Source organism: Tamandua tetradactyla, chromosome 13, assembly GCF_023851605.1.
Source record: "Tamandua tetradactyla isolate mTamTet1 chromosome 13, mTamTet1.pri, whole genome shotgun sequence".
Lineage (NCBI taxonomy): Eukaryota > Metazoa > Chordata > Mammalia > Pilosa > Myrmecophagidae > Tamandua > Tamandua tetradactyla.
The window spans coordinates 5,556,453-5,576,791 of record NC_135339.1 but is presented as its reverse complement, the minus strand read 5'-3'; the positions used below and the strand labels follow the sequence as shown (position 1 = coordinate 5,576,791).

The 20,339-nt window shown below is 38.0% G+C and overlaps 1 protein-coding gene across 3 annotated transcripts in view; it reads right to left on the bottom strand.

Moving 5' to 3' along the window:
• Positions 1 to 20,339, bottom strand: part of NCOA4 (nuclear receptor coactivator 4) — a 67,261-nt gene that overhangs the window by 46,283 nt on the left and 639 nt on the right. The window lies entirely within an intron of this gene.

The following is a 20,339-nucleotide window of genomic DNA, read 5'->3' as shown; positions in this document are numbered from 1 at the left end:
TGGAAGTAATGAGGGGTGGTGGGGGTGGTTCATGAAAAGAATTAGAAATATCTTCCAAGCCATTTGCTTCAGGGCCTTCGTTTGCAGTTTCATCTGGTGAAACAGGATTAATCACTCTAGGGCTAATCCCTCCAGGAGGAGGTTGGGTGGCCAACTCCTCCAGGCAGGCTGGAGGTGGGATGGTTATGTCCTCAGAGCAAACTATTACAGGGTTATCTAGAGAAGACTCAGCATGATCTAGGGTTTCAACCTCACCCCCGACATCATCATCAATCTATATGTCACCATCCCATTTTTCAGGGTCCCACTCCTTTCCAATCAATGCCCTCACTTTAACAGCAGACACCATGCAAGATTGAGATTTCAGTTTACGTTGTAAAGTTGCTACTCTAACAATAAGATCCTGAGTCTGATTTTCAGAGATCTCAAGTCTACGGCTGCAGGAAATAAGATTTTCCTTCAGGGGTGCTCATAGAAACGTCTACATCTTTCAGACGACGCTTAAGCTTCTCGTTTGAAGCCTTAAACCCATCCCCTTCACCCCTTAATGTAGCCAGTGTATCTAACAACAACCAACCAACATCTCTATACCTCTTATTTCTACAAAACTCTGTAAAGGTGTCAAAAACATAATACCCCACAGTCTGGCTTCCTACAAATGAAGAATTAGGATAATCAAATGATGATATTTTGACTATCTCTTTTGCCAACCCACTCCATGGATTGGGAGTGTCATTCTGATTATGGGAATCAGAGTCTTTAGTGTCTCTGAGTCCAGTCAGAGTAGAAAATCATTTACAAAAACCCATTTTTAAGATTTTGTTTCTTAAGAACCACTCCTGGTACAAAGATGTATTAATTAGGGTCCTCTAGAGAAACAGAATCAACAGGGAACACTTGCAAATATAAAATTTATAAAAGTGTCTCACATGACCGCAGGAACACAGAGTCCAAAATTCACAGGGCAGGCTGTGAAGCTGACGACTCAGATGGAGGGTCTGGATGAACTCCACAGGAGAGGCTCACTAGCCGAAGAAGGAATGGAACCTGTCTCCTCTGAATCCTCCTTAAAAGGCTTCCCGTGATTAGATTAAGCATCACTCATTGTAGAAGTCACTCCCCTCTGGCTGATTACAAATGGAATCAGCTGTGGACGCAGCTGACATGATCATGATCTAATTCTATGAAATGTCCTCACAGCAAAAGACAGGCCAGCACTTGCCCAACCAGAAAAACAGGTACCACAACTTGGCCAAGTTGATACATGTGACTAACCATGACTCCTTCTATGCCAACTCAATACAAAACCTTAGATGATGGAAATAAATCAACTTCCAAAGTAACCCTATCAAGATAAGCAAATGCTTCAAAGCCAACAGAAAATCACAAAGCATATGAAAATGCAGGCAGATATAGCCCAGCCTAAGGATGAAATTAAAACACCAGAGGAGACAACAGTTTTTGGAGGAACTAATCAAAGATGTTCACACAACTCTACTAAAATAAGTTCAGTGAGTTGGCTAATGACATAAAGAATATCAAGGAGACACTACAACGGTATAAAGAAGAATTTGAAAAAATAAGTAGAAAAATAGCAGATATCATTGGGATGAAAGATACTGTAGACAAAATTCAAAACATACTACAGATATACAAATCAGATATGAAGAGGCAGAGGAAAAATAAGCAAACTAGAGAAAGAACAATTGAATTCAAAAGCACAAAAGAACAAATGGCAAAAAAGATGGAAAAAATTGAATTAGATCTCAAGGAAACTGTTGCTTCCTATGAGACAGAGCTCAAAGGATATTAAGGAATGATATCCTCCTGCTTGCCTCCTGCAAGCACTCAACAGTCATAAAGGTTGTGGGTGCTTACTTCCATAACCAGGCTATACCTACCCACATCCCAGCAGTTGTGTAGTTCCACCTCACACACCCTCAGGTTTGTGCACGTGTACATCAGTATACGACACAACCAGACCCATGCATGCACACGCCCCCCAACTCTGGGAAAGCACTGACCTGTGCAGTCAAGCCACATCCACCCCCAGCACATGCAGATGCAAAATGGAACCACGGCCCTAGCTCTACACATGCACACAAAGGGCCCTGCACCCTAGAATAGGGCACAACAGGGCCCCACCCCTGGGTCGGACCCCCGAGACCTGGGCATCCACACAGCCACATCCTTCCCCACTGCTGGGTGCTCATGCTAACAGGCACCACTGTAGCATCCCCAACCTGGGTCTATATTTGTACATCAATGCATCAACACAGTGCTGTGCCCTGCATCTTATCCTGGTCCACATCCACCCAGCAAAAGGCTTTAGGCTACTGAAGGAAATCAATTTCTAAGATAAGCCAATCAAGATATTTACATGCCACAAAACAGAAGATCACTAAATACATCATCATGCAGACAGATATAACCCAGCTTAACGACCAAATTAAAACACCAGAGGAGACACAGACACTGGGACAACTAATCAAAGATGTTCATATAACTCTAGTAAACAAAATAAATGGGATGGCTAATGACATAAAGGACATCAAGAAGACAACTCCAGGAATATTATGTGAAAACAGGACTGGAGCAAGTAACCAGGAATGAGGCTGTAAGCCTCCAGGAATGTTTCACTGAAACAGAACAAACTGGGATTGAGGCTCCAAAGTTTCAGTTTACTAGTCTATAGCCATAGGGCTCAGCCAAGTAGCCTCTGAAACTCTGAGCCCTGGTACAAGGTATTTATATACAAAATGGCTGCTAGCATCTTCCTAATATGGGAACTGGCTACATTCGAGGGAGGTGATTGGCCGTTGGCAGTGTTTCCCTAATATGGAACTGGTGACACTTGGGGGGAGATGAGTGGCTGCTCAATGGTGGGAGGTGACTGACTGCTGGTAGCCAGAACCAGGACTGGTTGCCAAAGCTAAGTTTACAGGAGTAGATGAGTGGTTATGGGGGGAGGAGCCTGCTTGTTCCCAGGAGCTTGCTTGCTACAGAAGAACATACAGAGGAATTTGAAAGAATAAATAAAAAATAGCAGATATCACAGAGACTAAAGATTCTGTAGACCAAATTAAAAAAATAATAGAGACACACAAGAGCAGATCTGAAGAGGCAGAAGAAAGAATAAGTGATGTCTCTTCCAGGATCTTAAATGTATAATACCACTACCTTCTTGCTTCCATGGTGCCAGCTGAGTTATCAGAACACAATCTTATGTGGCTTCCCTTGTACACAGTACATTGTTTGTCTCTTGCTGCTTTCAGAATTTTCTGCTTCTCTTCAACATTTGACAGACGGATTAATATGTGCCTTGGGGAAGGCCTATTTGGATTTATTCTGTTTGGAGTTTGTTGAGCTTCTTCGACTTGTATATTTATGTCCTTAATAAGGGTTGGGAAGTATTCCTCCATTATATCCGCAGCTAATCTTCCTACCCAATTACTTTTCTCTTCTCCTCTTGGGACATCAATGATTCTTATATTTGCGTACTTTGTTTTGTCCATCACTTCTCTGAGATCCAATTCAATTTTTCCATCTTTTCTTTCATTTACTTTTTTGAATATCAAAAACAGTTCACCTGTCCTCTAAATTTGGCTCTTTGAGAAAATCAATAAAATTCATGGGCCACTGCAAAACTGATGAAGAAAAAAAGAGAAAGGAAGCAAATTTTAGAAATTCAGAAATGAGAAGTGGTGCATTACCACAGACCCTAAAGAAATAAAAGAAATCATAAGAGGATAATATGAACAACTATATGCCAACAAACGAGACAACACAGATGAAATGGACAAATTCCTGGAAACACACACAAAAGCTATAGTGACTCTGGAAGAAACAGAAGATCTCAACAAACCAATCACGAGTAAAGAGATCAAAGAGTCATCAAAAATATTCCTACAAAGAAAAGCCCAGGGCCAGAAGCCTCCACAGGGAAATTTTATCAAACATTCCAAAAAGAACTAACACAAATCCTGCTCAAACTTTCCCAAAAAAAAAAAAAAAAAAGAGGAAAAAGGAACATTACCTAACTCATTTTATGAAGCTAATATCATTTTAACTAAAACTGGGTAACATGCTTTTTGGAAGAAAGGAAAACTACAGACCAAGCTCCCTAACGAACACTGATGCAAAAATTCTCAACAAAATACTAGCGAATCGAATTCTGTACACAGAAAACTAAATAACATTGCTAAAAAAAAAATCAAAGAAGATTTAAACAGATGGAAAAACATTCCATGCTCATGGATAGGAACATTAAATGTAGTAAAGATGTCAATTGCACCCAAAGAGATCTATCGACTCAATGCAGTACCAATCAGAATTCCAAAAATCTACTTTGAAGACTTGGAAAAGCTAGATTCAAACTCATTTAGAAGGGAAAGGGGTCTCAAATAGCTAAAAAATATACTAAAAAAGAAGAATGAAGTGGGAGGATTAACATTTCCTGATTTAAAAGCTTATTATAAAGCCACACTGGTCAAAATAGCATGGTACAGGCACAAAGATAGAACTATTGGCAAATGGAATCGAATCCTGAGTGCCAAGACAGACCACCAAATCTATGGTCAACTGATCTTTGATCAGCTTCCAAATCCACTGAACAGACTTTTCAATAAATGGGCATGGGAGAAATGCCATCAATAGCCGAAAGAATGAGAGGACCTACCCTTACCTTAGACCCTATATACAAATGAGCTCAAAATGGATTAAACTCCTAAACATATGAGCCTGCACCATAAAACTCCTAGAATAAAATACAGGGAAACATCTCCAAGACCTAGTAGTAGGAGGCAGTTTCCTAAACTTTATATCTAAAGCACAGCAACAAAAGAAAAAATAAATGGGAACTCCTCAAAATCAAATGCCACTGTGCCTCAAAAGACTTTGGGTGAAGGGGGTACACAGGTGGTTCAGTGGTAGAATGCTCACCGTTCACATGGGAGACCCGGGTTTGATTACCCGACCATACACCACCCCCCACCAAAAAAAAAAAAAAACCAAAAAAGGTGAAGAGGCAGCCAACAAAACAGGAGAAAATATTTGGAAATCACATACTGGATAAAGGATTGATATCCTGTACACATAAAGAAATCACACAACTCAACAACAACAAAAAACAAACAACCCAATTATCAAGTGTGCTAAAATATGAATAGATATTTTTCTGAAGAGCAAATACTGATAGCTAAAAAGCACATGAAGAGATGCTCATTTTCATTAGCAAAAGGGAAATGTAGATCAAGACTACAATGAGATATCATCTCACACTTATAGGAATGGCTACTATTGAACAAGAAACTACAAATGTTGGAGAGGATGTGGAGAAATTGGAATATTCATGCACTGCTGGTGGAAATGTATAATGGTACAGCTGCTATGGAACACAGTTTGGTGGTTACGTAAAAAACTAAATATCGAGTTGCTCTATGACCCAGCCATACAACTACTTGGTATATACCCAGAAGAGCTGAAAGTAGTGACATAGACAGACATTTGCATGCCAATGTTCAGAGCAGTACTATTCACAATTGCCAAAAGATGGAAACAATCCAAGTGCCCATCAACAGACGAGTGGATTAACAAAATGTGGTGCATATATGCAATGCAGTACTATGGAGCAGTAAGAATGAAATGGGGTCCTGAAGCACATGACAACAATGAACCTTGAGGACATAATGCTGAGTGAAATAAGCCAGGAAGAAACAACAGATACTGTTTTATTTTGTGATTATGATTTTGATAAAGGTAAACTCAGAGGTTTATAATATAGAACATCAGGACCTAAAGACACACAGAAGCTAGAGAGGGTGAACAGATAGCTAATGAGGCTAAACTTAAATATAAGGGACTGGATAGAAGTGAAGGCAGCACCTTAGAGGGTCTGTAAGTAATACTGCCATATTGAAGGTGAAAATGATTGCAAGGGGCTGTACAGAGTCAAGAAGCCCACCAAGTAACACTACAAATATCAATAAGCTCCGGAATAAACGACTTCAAATGTGTGGATCTTATACAAGGAGTAAATAATAGCAGGGTACAGGGGGATACAACTACTGCATGCTATGGTCCAAGTTTAGCAGGAAGACATCCACAATGCCACAGCAATGCCAGGGTAAATAATTGGGGTAAGGACAAGAGTTAAGGGGAGGTGGTTTTGACTTTCTATGTGCTGACGGTTTGTTTATTGGTTATTTTTGTCTTGGGAGCAATGAAACTTCTTTAAAATGGAGAGTCTTGATGACTGTACAACTAAGTGCGGATAATGTGCGTCATGAATTGTTGACTTTGGACACTATACATGATGCCCAATGGATGGAGGTGGCTGAAGGATACACTGACTGAGAAGTAGAATGGTGAATTGTGTACACATATGACAGAATATTGTATGGCTACAGAAAGGAATGAAGTCCTGAGGCATGCAACAAGGTGAATGAACCTTATAAGCTAGAACCAAAACAGCAAATATTGTATGGTTTCTTTTTTAAAAATATCTGTAACAAAACTGGGGCTTAGAATGTAAACTTGTATAGTAGTAACATTCAATCTGGAGCTGTAACTTTTATGTCTAGATCGTGAGATGCTGTGCTATATATGTATAACCTAGTATTTCCCTGAAATTTTGGGTACCTGTGTGACACTTAAGATTCAGAGTAGCAGTTCTGCAACTCTGAAAGTCAGCATTGCTATCATAGTGAACAACTATTCAAGAAACCAAAGAAGAAGTCATGCTTCAATTAAAGATAAGAATGAAGGTGATCATGTCCGGACTAAGGTAAATCAGAATACAGGGGTAAGAAGGACATTGTCTACATTTTAGAACTTAACCTGCTGTATGAAACCAAAGAAAGAGAGGCTTATTTTGCTCAAAACCTGAATCTTCTGTAGCATATAATCTAACTCAACCTGTGCGGATAGCTTGTTTAAACCCAAACACATGGAGCCTAGAATGGGAATGAGGGTTTGTAATTCTGAATAGCTTAATGAAATACCAAGATACATCCCAGAGTATAATGGGCAGATAATTAGAAAGTATTGGCAAAGTCCCTTGAGGGACAGGAGAAAAATTATGGAACTATTAGGCTTTACAACCAGGGAAAACCCTGATACTGCTTCAGACATTAGGGACTCCCAAATCAATATGCCAAGCCCTTTTTCTTGAAGCTTGCCCTTGTGAAGCTTGTTTATGTAGCAGAAAAGCTAAGTCTACCTAAAGTTATGCCTAGGAGTTACTTCCAGAGAACCTTTTTTGTTGTCCAGATGTGGCCTCTCTCTTTCTAAGCTCAATTCTGCAAGTAAAATCATTACCCTCCCCCCTATTTGGGATATGAATCCAGGCGTGAAAGTCCCCCTGGCAATGTGGAACATGAATCCCAGGGGTGAGCCTGGTCCTGGCACCATGGGCTCAGGTAACAAAATAAGGTATCAGTAGCTGAGAGAGTTCAAATAGAGTCAAGAGGCTATTCTGGAGGCTACTCTTACACAAGCTTCAGCTAGATATTGCTATTTACCATGGCTTGCCAAACCAAAACCAAAACCATGCCTACCAACCCTTAAGAACACTCAGGGCTGTATCTGAGATTCTACAAAAATTTCATGCACTATGATTAATTTTCAGAAACCTACAACCTCCAGATGGATTCCTAGACCAGATAATTCCTGAAACCTAGAGAGCCAGCCTCTTCAAGAACATTAACTAGTTCCAACACCCTATACTATATTATCGACACGCCTTTACAACATAAAAGTTCGAATGACGTCAGCAACTTCCTGGTATGCCCAGAAAAACATTTCGCTCCAGAACCTTCAGAAATCTTTTCCATTGCCACGGCAATCCTGGAAGCCAGATTGCATACTAATACCCCTAAAGACTGGGAAAAGGATCAAAGGAGAAGGAGGAATTATAACAGAGAAGACAGGATTTAACAAATGAGGATGACTACTCAGTCATTCATTATTGCCAGTATCTTGAAGCAGTTAGAAGGAAAAACCTAAAATTGTGAAACTGTAACCCATACCAAACTCTGAAATCTGTTCAATAACTACTTGTTACAGTATACTTTGAAATTTACTGCTTTTTTGTATTTATATTTCATAATTTTAGGCATATAAGGTGGGACGACAAAGCAAGTGGCAAAAGTGGATACATAGCAGGATTCTAATTATAAAGTGCAAAAGTACAAGAAAAGACAACAAACAGTTTAGAGATACAAATGTGATGAAACTAGAAAGAGCAAAGAAATAATAAACACAAAATATAGAGTTAGCGGTTATGTTTATAGGAGGTAAGGGGTCTAAAGGGTCACCCAGGCAGCAACAAAGGTAATGTAAGTATTTGTTCCTTAATTGGTGGGGGTTACCAGGTAAAGGTGTTTAAATTCTACACAAATATAACAAATATGCTAATGTCTACTGAATGGTTACTTTAAAAACTGAAACCCTCCAGGAATAAAACTTCTAACTCCTACATTACCAAAAAAATAAAATAAAAATATTAAAGAAAAAACACTTCATTTTTGGGCCAATAACATTCACTGAAAAAGAAAATTCAAATAATACATAAAAACCCAATCAGTTTTTAAAAATCACACGTACCTAGACATACCCAACTAGCAATTTTCTAAACATTGTTTTGACCTGTCCTGTGCATTCTGTGTGTGTGGTGTGTGTGTATGTATACTAGACAGAAAGACAGACAGAAAAGTAAGTAGGTAGGCAGGTAGAGAGACAGACAGATGGACAAAATGAAAGAGAACTGGGGTGAATAGTGCCCCCACCCCACAAAAAGTCACATCCAACAGAACCTTAGAACATGACCTTACTTGAAAATAGGGTCTTGGCAGATGTAATTGGACAATCCAACATGACTGGTATGCTTAGAAGAAGACAGCCATGTGAAGGTAATGGTAGAGATTGGAGTGATGCTGCCACAAGCCAAGGAATGCCTGGGGCCACCAGAAACTGGAGGAGGCCAGCAAGGATCCCCTTAGTGGTTTGGAGGCAGCATTACTCCACCAGCACTTTGATTTCAGATGTCTAGCCTCCAGAAACGGAGAATAAATTTCTGCTATTCAAAGCCACCCAGTTTGTGATATTCTATACAGTAGCACTTGATACAGGTCTATTCTATAAATGCTCTTTAGATCCTGTTTTTAAAATCAACTTGCTTAAGATATAATTTACATAAAATTATATGTACTCATTTTAAGTATACTGTTCGATAAATATGAGAAATGTATATACTGGTGTACCCATTACCCAAATAAGATATAAAAAACATTTCCATCGCTCCAACAAGTTCCTTCCTGCTCCTCTGCAGTCAATCCCTCCCAGCTCTGATCCCAAGTTCAACACTAATCTACTTGCTTCATTACAGATCAGTTTTGCTGATTCTAGAATTCCTTGTGAATGGAATCATACAATATGTACTCTTTTGTATCTTGGCTTCTACAGCTCAACAAAATGGCTTGCAATTGCTTGCTGTGCCATGTATCAGTCCATTTCTTTTTAACTGTGAGTAGTATTCCACTGTAGACTTGCTAATGGACAGTTTGAACACTGGTGTCCAAGTAGTGTGTGGACATAAATTTTCATTTTATATTCAGGAGTGGAACTGTGAGGTCATAACATAAATATGTGTGTGTGTGTGTGTGCTAGTTTGAAAGGATGTTTTAGTCTAAATCCCATTTTGTAAAGGCAGAATCCCTATTCAATACTGTATGTTTGCTTCTGTAATTAGATCATCTCCCTGGAGATGTAACCCAGTCAAGAGTGGTTGTTAAACTGGATTGGGGGAAATGGGTGGGTCTTCATTAGTTTTTGGAGTCCTATAAAAGAGGGAACATTCTGGAGAATGAGAGAGATTCAGAGAGGGCAGAGAATGCTGCAGCACCACAAAGCAGAGTCCACAGCCAGCAACCTTTGGAGATGAAGAAGGAAAATGCCTCCCAGGGAGCTTCATGAAACAGGAAGCCAGGAGAAGAAGCTAGCAGATGATGCTGTGTTGACCATGTGCCCTTCCAGAAGCGAGAGGAACCCTGACCGTGTTCACCATGTGCCTTTACAGATGAGAGAGAAACTCTGTGTTCACCATTTGCCCTTCCACTTGAGAGAGAAACTGTGAACTTCTCTGGCCTTCTTGAATCAAGTTATCTGTCCCTGGATGCCTCAGATTGGACATCCCTACAGACTTATTTTAATTGGGACATTTTCTTGGCCTTAGAAATGTAAACTAGCAACTTATTAAATTCCCCTTTTAAAAAACCGTTCTGTCCGCCGTAAGTGCTTGGAATCTCAGGTAGGACATGAGATTTTGTTGATTTCTCCAGAGTGATGCCGAGATGAATCTCAGAGTGATTCGATCAGTGAGTGGAAAAGTATTTGCAAAGCCCCCTTCAGAGAATGGTGAGAACGGGGAGAAATGTAACTTCCCCAAGTTGAATTCCTGATATTCTCACAAGCAGTGTGGACAACCAAAGCTATAGGCTGAGCCCCCAGTCTTGGGTTTTTTCATATGAAACTTAACCCCACAAAGGAAAGATCAAGTTTATTTATAATCTAGGCCTAAGAGTCACCCCCAAGAGAGCCTCTTTCGTTGCTCAGATGTAGCCTCTCTCTCCAGCCAACACTACGAGCAGTCTCACCACACTTCCCTCTCTGCGTGGGACATGACTTCCAGGGGTGTGGACCTTCATGGCAACATGGGACAGAGATCCTGGAATGAGCTGAGAATTAACATCAAGGAATTGAGAGAACCTTCTCGACCAAAAGGGGGAAGAGTGAAATGAGACAAAGTGTCAATGGCTGAGAGATTCCAAACAGAGTGGAGAGGTTATCCTGGAGGTTATTTTTACTCATTAAGTAGATATCACCTTGTTGTTCAAGATATAGTGGAGAGGCTGGGGGGAACTGCCTGAAAATGTAGAGCTGTGTTCCAGTAGCCATGTTCTTTGATGATGACTGAACAGTGATATAGCTTCCACAATGTAACTCTATGATTGTGAAAACTTTGTGTCTGATGCTCCTTTTATCTACCATATCAACAGAGAGTAGAACACATGGAATAAAAATAAATAATAGGGGGAACAAATGTTAAAATAAATTTAGCTTGAAATGCTAGTGATAAATGAAAGCAAGGGGTAAGGGGTATGGTATGCATAATATTTTTTTTTCTGTTATCGTTTTATTTCTTTTTCTGTTGTCTTTATTTCTTTTTCTAAATCGATGCAAATGTTCTAAGAAATGATGAATATTCAACTATGGGATGATACTGACAATTGCTGATTGTATATGTAGAATGGAATATGTTAATATTTTTGTTTGTTGTTCATTTTTTTAATTAGTAAATTAAAAAAAATAATAAAAAAAAACCATTCTGTCAAGTAGAAATTATGGAATAAAAATAAATACTAGGGGGAACAAATGTTAAAAGAAATTTAGTTTGAAATGCTAGTGATCAACGAAAAGGAGGGGTAAGGACTATGTTATGAATAAATTTTCTTCTGTTTTCGTTTTATTTCTTTTTCTGAATAGATGCAAACGTTCCAAGAAATGATCATAATGATGAATACGCAACTATGTGATGATATTGTGAATTACTGATTACCTATATAGAACGGAATGATCAAAATAAGAAGGCTTGCATTTCTTTGGTGTGTTTTTTTTGGTATTGAAAAAAATTAATTAATTTAAAAATTAAAAAAAAAACATTCTGTTCCTGATATATTGCATTCTGGCAGCTAGCAAACTAGAACAGAGTTTATGTTCAAACTTATGAAAAACGGTCAAAGTCTCTGTGCCACTATGTACTCCCACCAGCGGTTTGTAACTCCATACCCTCACCAACATTTGACATTATCAGTTTTTTAAAATTTTAGCTATTTTTGTGGGTAAAGAGTTGTGATTATCATTTTTATATGCACTTCATTGATGGCTAAATATGTTGCACTGTTTTAATGTAACTATATCAAATATCTTCTTTTGTGAAACGTCTGTCTATATCTTTCACCCATTTTGCAATTTGGGTTCTCTACCACCTTAATATTGATTTGTAGGATTGCTCTATATGTAGTGAATAAAGGTGCTTTGTCAGATATATGAATTGTAAATACTTTTCCTCCCAGTCTGTGGCTTACATTTTCTTTTTATTAACAGTGTCCTTTAAGGACCAGAAGTTTTAAATTTAGATTAAGCCCAACGTAACATTTTAAAATTTCATGATTTAGTGCTTTTGTGTTAAATGAAAGACAGAATGCTTTCCCTCAGCATGGGAACAAAACAAAGACATCAGCCCACAATCACCACTTCCATGTCCTGAGATCCTACCTAGTGAATCCTACTTAGCACATAAAACAAAGCAAAGGCAGGTTGATTGCAAAGGCTGAAGTAAAATTGCCTTTGTTCATTATCATGATTGTGTTTGCAGAAAATCCTACAGAATTTACCAAAAAAAAAAAAAAAATTCTTAAAATGAGTTAGCCTAGAAAGGCTGTAGGGTACAAGAAGTACAAAAATCAATTCTATTTCTACATATTAGCAATGAACAACTGGAAAATTAAAACTTTAAAAAACCACACATAGAACAGAATCAGACATAAAATACTTAGGGGTAAGTTTAACAAAATATGTACAGAAGCTCTACAATGTAAAATTTACAAAGCACATTTTAAGAAATTAAAGAACTAAGTAATAGAGAGATATGCCATGTTGATAGGAAGGTTCAATGTTAAGATCACAATTCTCAGCTATTCATTCAATGCAATCCCAATTAAAATCCCATGAGGATACTTTGAGAAAATGGCAAGCTGATTTTCAAATTTATATGAAAACCCAAAGGACCCAGACTACCCTCAAAAATGCTTTAAAACGCAGAACAAAGTTCGAGAATTTACACTATCCAATTTCAAAACTTACATAAGGCAAAAGCAATACAGACAGCATGACACTGGCAGAAGGACAAACACACAAATCAACAGAAAGAGTACAGAAATAAACCCATACAAATATCAGTTGATATTTACTAAATGTAAATGAGTTGTAATATAAAGGGCAAACACCAGTAACTTTTAAATATATAACAATTACCAGAAGACCATGACAATATGAGAAAAAGTCTGTGTTGCTATTTTCATGGGAAATAGATGCTCTGGTTAATAGAAATTCATAATATATCTACAGAGGTTATCAATTTCAAATTGGAATAAAACAAATATAAACTATTCTGGACATAAGTTTTACCCCAATTTAGAGGATACTTCAGGAAATGTATGTATTACTGCCTACTCATTGTCAATTACATATTTTTAAAAATGATAGTCAGCTGTAGTTTATTGATTTAACCACCACTGTTTTCTAGAACACCAAAACTAAAAGCAACACATATTTCAACGTTGCTGCTAGTATACGAAGTATGTATTGCTGCAAAATAAATTTCTCTAAAATTCAGTCGTTTAAAACAATGGTCAGATAAGTGAGAAACAAAAGAGCAAATACCATATGATCTCATTTAGAAAATACTTATAAGAAAACTGGACCCTAGACTGTAAGCTCTTATAGTAGTCACATTTAGTCCAGAGTAGTAAATGTTATTTTTGGAGTTTGAGGGGCTGTTTGATTTATATATAACCTGGTATTTAGAGATAAGAAGGAAGCTGATCGGGTCAGAATTAAGGTAATTCAGAATACAAGGGTAAGAAGAAACTGCTTGTACTTTAGAACTTCACCTACTCTTTGAGGCCAAAGGAAAAAGGTTTTATTATGTTCAGAACCTAGGTTTTCTGTAGCACATGATCGAACTCAACCTGTCTGGATAGATCATTTCAACAATCCAAACACAGGGAGCCCAGAATAAGAATGGGCTGCATAACTTAATGTAATACCTTCACACATTCGAGTATATTAGGCAAATAACCAAAAAGTACTGACCAAGTCCCTTGAAGGATGGGAGAAAATTATGGAACTATTAAACTTTACCACTGGGGAAACCCCGATATTGTGCCAAACATTAGGGACACTTAAATCAATAGGCCAAGGCCTAGATTTTAAAACTTGCTCTTGTGAAGCTTATCTATGCAGTAGAGAAGCTTAGCCTACCTATAGGTATGCCTAAGAGTTACCACCAGAGACCTCATTTGTTGCTCAAACGTGGCCTTTCTCTAAGCTCAATTCTGCAAGTGAAACCATAGCCCCTCCCCCTACATGGGGCATGACATCTAGGGATGAAAGTCTCCCTGGTGGCATGGGAGATGACCTCTGGGATGAACCTGGCCCTGGCACCATGGGGTCAACAATGCCATCCTGGCCAAAACAGAGAAAAGAAGTGTAACAAATAAGGTATCGTGGCTGAGAGGGTTCAAATAGAGTCGAGAGGCTACACAGGAGTTCACTCTTACTCACACTTCACTTAGACATCACTACCTATCATAACTTGCCAACCCCCCCCCCAAAAAAAAAACATTCCTGCCAATCCTAAAAATACCTAGGGCATTATATGAAATTATACGAAGGTTCCATACACTAGGGTAACTCCTGAAAACCTACAACCTCCAGATGGGTCCCTGGGCCAGATAAGTCCTGAAATGCAGAGGTCCAGCCTCTCCAGAACATCAACTAGTTCCATCCCACTAGCCCATATTATCAACAGCCCCTTCCGACATGAAAAAGTTAGAATGGGCATAGCCCAAATAACTCCTAAAGAGTGAAAGAAAGAAAAAAGATGATGGTGCAGTTATATAGAGGTCAGGTTTAACAAATGAGTATGACTGCTAAATCATTATACTGATATTTCTTTTAGCCTACAGTATCACTCTGAGAAGCTAGAAATAAAAACCTAAAATTATGGAACTGTAACCCATACCAAACTCTAAAATCTGTTCTACAACTAACTGTTGTGATATACTTTGAAATTTATTGCTTTTATCTATACATGTCATTTAAAAAGGAGGAATATAACAGAGAAGATAGGATTTAACAACAACAACAAAAAAGATATTATCTCAACATTTCAGGTTTGCCAATGTTATAACATATTTCAGCACTCCATACCTTTTTATTTTCAAAACATGTTCCAGCTTACATATGTACCACACCTCACCCATTCATCAGTTGATGGATATTTGGGTTGTGTCCACTTTTTGGCTATTACAAATAATGCCACAATGAATATTCATGCACAAGATTTTGAGTAAACATAGGGTTTCATTTACTTCAGTATATACTTAAGAGTGGACTTGTTGGGTCATGTGGCATCCACATGTTTAAACATTTTAGGAACTACCAGACTGTTTCCCTCCCTGGCTGCACCATTTCACATAACCATTAACACTGAATGATGAGTCCAAATTTCTCCACCTCCTCTCCAACACTTGTTATTATATGTCCTTTTGGCTGTAGACATCTTAGAAGATGTGAATTGGCATCTCATTGTGGCTTTGATTTACATTTCCCTGATTGTGAGCGTGTTTTCATGTGTTCATTGACTATCTGCATATCTTCACTGGAGAAACACTGCGATAGACTGAGTGACGCACTCCAGAAAATCACGCCCTTAACCCTAATCCATTCCTGTGCACTGTAATGAAGACCTCTTGAAGATGCTATTTTTAGTTAAGATGTGGTCAATTGAAGCAAGATGGGTCTTAATCCTATTACTGGAGGCTTTATATACAAGGCCACAGAGAGAAAACCACAGGAAGGACAAGGTGGAACTCAACAGAACCAAGAAGAAAGGAGAAAGCACCACGATACATTGCCAAGGACCAAAGATCACTGGCAGTCCGTCACAGAATGCCACAGACTTCAGGGAAGAAGTATCACCTGTCGATGCCTTGATTTTGGAATTCTCCTAGCATCAAAACTGTAAGCCAATAAATTCCTGTTGTATAGGACCCTTTGCCCACATTTAAGGTGGGTTACTGTCTTATTATTTAGTTGTAATAGTTCTTTATATATTCTACATATAAGTCCCTTATCAGATATATGATTTGCAAAAATTTTCTCCGTTCAGTAGTTTGTGTTTTCACTTTCTCGTACTTTGCACTACAAGTTCTTAATTTTGATGAATTCCAATTAAACTACTTTTTCTTTTCTCACTGGTGCTATTGATGCCATATTTAAGGTTTTCCCTAAACCAGGGCAATTTACCTAAACCTAAATTTTCTTTGGACAGCTGTATAGTTTTATCTCATACTTGCATCTGTGATCCATTTTGAGTTAAAGTTTGTATATGGCATGACTGCATATGAATATCCAGTTGTCCCAGCACAACTGAAAATCAATTTGCCTCTCAAGTCCTTTGTCTTGAGTACTCCAATATTGTAGGAAGTTTTAAAACTGGGAAGTGTGAGTCCTCCAACTTCGTACTTTTGTTTCAAGATTGTTTGGGCTATTATGAATCCCCTGCATTTCTATATGAATTTTAGGGTCAGCTTGTCAGTTTCTGTAAAAAAGCAAATTGGATTTTGATAGAAATTGTCTAAATGTATAAATATTGTTAAAATCTTAAAAATATTAAGTCTTCCAATTCATGAATGTGCGATATCTTTCCATTTAGTTAGGTCTTCTTCAATTTCATTCAAAAATATTTGTTGTTTTCAGAGTGTAAAATTTGCATTACTTTTTAAAAATACAACCCTAAGAGCTTTATTCTTTTTGATGCTTTTGTTAACAGATTTTTTCTTAATTTCCATATTGTTAATCATTAGTGTCAGAAATACGACTGATTTTTGCATATTGCTCTTGTACCCTGTAACCTTACTGCACTCATTAATTTCAGATGTTTTGGGTGGACTTTTATATATCCATAATCATGCCATCATCCGCATATGGAGTTAGTTTTATTTATTCTCCCCCAATTGTGAGGCCTTTTCTTCGCTTTTCTGGCCTACTTTCCTGGACTAGAACCTCCAGTACTCTGCTGTATAGAAATGGAAAAAGCCTGTTACAAAACTACCTAGAGCTTCCACTACTAAGTATGATATTACCTGTGGTTTCTCATAGATGCCCTTTATCAGGTGAGGAAGTTCCCTTCTAGTCCTAATTTTTTAAGTTGGTATGCTTTGTTTTGTTTCTGTTTCATAATTTTTTTTTTTCTCTAAGACTGGTGCTGACAGCCTCTGTTTAATTCCTGATTTCAATAATTTGAATCCTCTCTCTTTTTTCTTGGTCAGTATAGCTAAAAGTTTGTCAATTTTATTGATCTTCCCCAAGAACCACACTGCGGTTTCGATTTTTCTCTATTGTCTCTCTATTATATATTTCATATAGTAAAACAGCACAGAGGAGGCAAGTGGGAGTAAAACTTTAATGGATTAAGGAAATGAAGGTTAAGGTAGTAAAAGCTATAAATATATATTTGCTTTCCTTTTTAATGCTACTCTTTTTACACAAAACACAATATTATGTAAGTAATAATTATGACAATATGACCAAACTATTTTCCATGGTGGCTGTATCATTTTACAGTCCTGACAACAACGGAAAAAGCTCCTAGTTCTTGGCATCCTTACCAACACCTATTATTTTCCCTATTTTTATAGCAACCATTCTAGTGGGAAAATAGTATCTTGTGGTTTTGATATGCATTTACTTTAGGCTAATGATGGTGAACATCTTTCCATGCGCTTATTGGCCATTTGTATATCTTCTTCAGAGAAATGTCTAATCAAGTCTTTTGCCCATTTTTAATTTTTCATCTTTTTGTTATTGAAATATAGGAGTTGTTTATATATCTGGATATTAAACCCTTATCAGATATATGATTTCCAAGTATTTTCTCCTAATCTGTAGGGTATTTTTCACTTTCTTGATACTATCTTTTTTTTCTTTTTTTCACATGGGCAGGCTCCAGGAACTGAACCCTGTCTCCAGCATGGCAGATGAGAATTCTCCCACTGAGCCACCACTGCATCGCCTCTTGATAATGTCTTTTGATGCACAAAAGTTTTTAATTCTTATGTGGTCCAATGTATTCATGTTTTCTTTTGTTACTCATGTTACGGTATAAAGCCTAAGAACCCAATGACTAATATAAGGTCTTAAAGATATTTCCTAATGTTTTCTTCTAAGAGTTTTATAGGGGGTTCTTTAATTTGGGTCTTTGATTCTTTTTGAGTTAGTTTTTGCGTGTGAAGTGGGGTCCAAAATAATTATTTTGCAAATGGATATAAAGTTTTCCCAGCACTATTTGTTAAAGAGACTATTCTTTCCTCATTGAGTGGATCTAGTACCCCTGTCAAAAATCATCTGACCATAGATGAGAGGATTTATTTCTGAATCCTCAATTCTGTTCCATTGGTGTCTACGTCTGTCCTTGTGCCAGTACCACACTATTCTGATTACTGTAGCCTTGTAATAAGGTTTTACATCAGGAAATGTGAGTCCACCAACTTTGCTCTTCTTTTTCAAGATTGTTTCAGCTATTTGGGGGCATCTTGCAATTCCATATGAATTTAAGGACCAGCTTTTCCATTTCTGCTAAGAAAAACTGGGATTACTGAATCTGTAAATTGCTTTGGTTACTACTGACAAGTTAACAATATTTAGCCTTCCAATCCATGAATACAGAATGTATATCCATTTATTTAGATGTTCTTTAATTTCTTTCAGGATTGTTCATAGTTTTTTGAATGTATAAGTCCTTTACATCCTTGGTTAAATTTATCCCTAGACATGATTGTTTTAGTGGCTATTGTGACTATAACAGTTTTCTTGATTTCCTTTTCAGATTGTTCACTGTTAGTATTTAGAAACAGCAGTTTCTATATACTAATGCAGAATATTTCTATATTTCTATATTCAACACACAGAATGATCTCGTACTCCGCAATTTTGCCAAATTTGTTTATTAGTTCAAATAGCTTTCCTACTCTCTGGTAAAGTTTTGGCTACCCTAAAGTGTAGCTTGTTGCTTTCAGGGAGCTACCAGCCTCCTGCTAACTGTTACAGCCAAAATCTGTAACATTGTTTTCAAGAGCCCCTAAGGCTTGATTTCCCCTCTTCTTCAAATAAAGTCTGCTCCCTTGGGGAGAACTAAGGCCTGCCTCTCACCAGGGTAAAATCTGTGCTACTGCTACCTGCCACCTGGAGGTGCAATAGAGCACCCTGCTTTCAGAGCAAGGTGGAGCTTTGTGCAGAGGCAGTAGCCTCTGGACATCTTGGCTTATCTCTCTCTGCAGGGAAGGTATGCCCTACAAATAGAACGATGGCAAAAGGCCCCGATATTCTTCATCTGCCAAGCTTGGGGTACAGCCCCCACCCAATCAATGAAGCAGGATGAGGAAAGGGAGCCCCAACCTCTCAGCCTCATTCACCTGTAATTTATTCTTTGCAACACAAATCTGGGGGGTGGGAAAGAAGAAATTATAGTGGCCTGCCCCTCCCAGGGAGACGCTATATCCTTTGAAAGGGCGCTGAGCAGATATAGCCCCATGTTCCTGGCTACCGCTGTGCTGGGTAGGATGCTCTTCATACTGAGCCTGGGAGTGCACAACGAGGGAACAGGTCACAACTCAAGTGCCACAGACTCTAGCTGTTTTCACCAATATTAAGTAGATTCTCTTGAATAAACATTTCTTCATTTGCTAGGTACTTGTAGGACAATTCCAGAGACTACAAGCATTTTAATAAGTTTCAAATTATGGTTGTTCCACTGAGAACAGAGTTCCCAGAGTGCCTCTTGCAGCCATTCCAGAAGCCCTATTCCCTACAAATGGCATATGCGCCCCCCAAAGCAAGGGACCCACCAGAAAGCATCACAGCCTTTCTGTGACTTAATCTCAGAAGTGACAGCCCATCACTTCTACCACATATTAGATGTGAGAAACACTAAATCCAATCCACACTCAAGGGGATTATATGAGGACATTAATACAAGGACATGGGGATCACTGGGATCAGCTTCTAGGCTACTGCAACCTGTCAGTATAGGATATATAATTTTTTTTTTTTTTGGTAATACTCTACATATCCATTACAAGCATACCATTTTTAAAAGTCTGTACTCTATTTCAGATAAAGAAACGAAATAATTAGCTGGGACTATCAACTTTTTTAAGTGTTAAAGATTAGCCATCAATTCCAAAATGAAGAGCAAGCCACCCGAAAATGGTTTAAGATCTTAATCAAGGACTAGAGAATAAAGCCTTTCGGTGTGCACAAAGCAAGCCTTTAAAAAAAGACAGATGTGATGACTTTTCAAGATAGAAGAAAAGATTCCTCTTTAGTTACTAAAATGATGCTTCCCTTAAATACAGGCCCCCCCCCAAAAAAAAGAAGCAAGACAAAAAAAGCCTCTTAACCAACGCAGATTTTTATCCCTCTAGCTTCTGTAAATC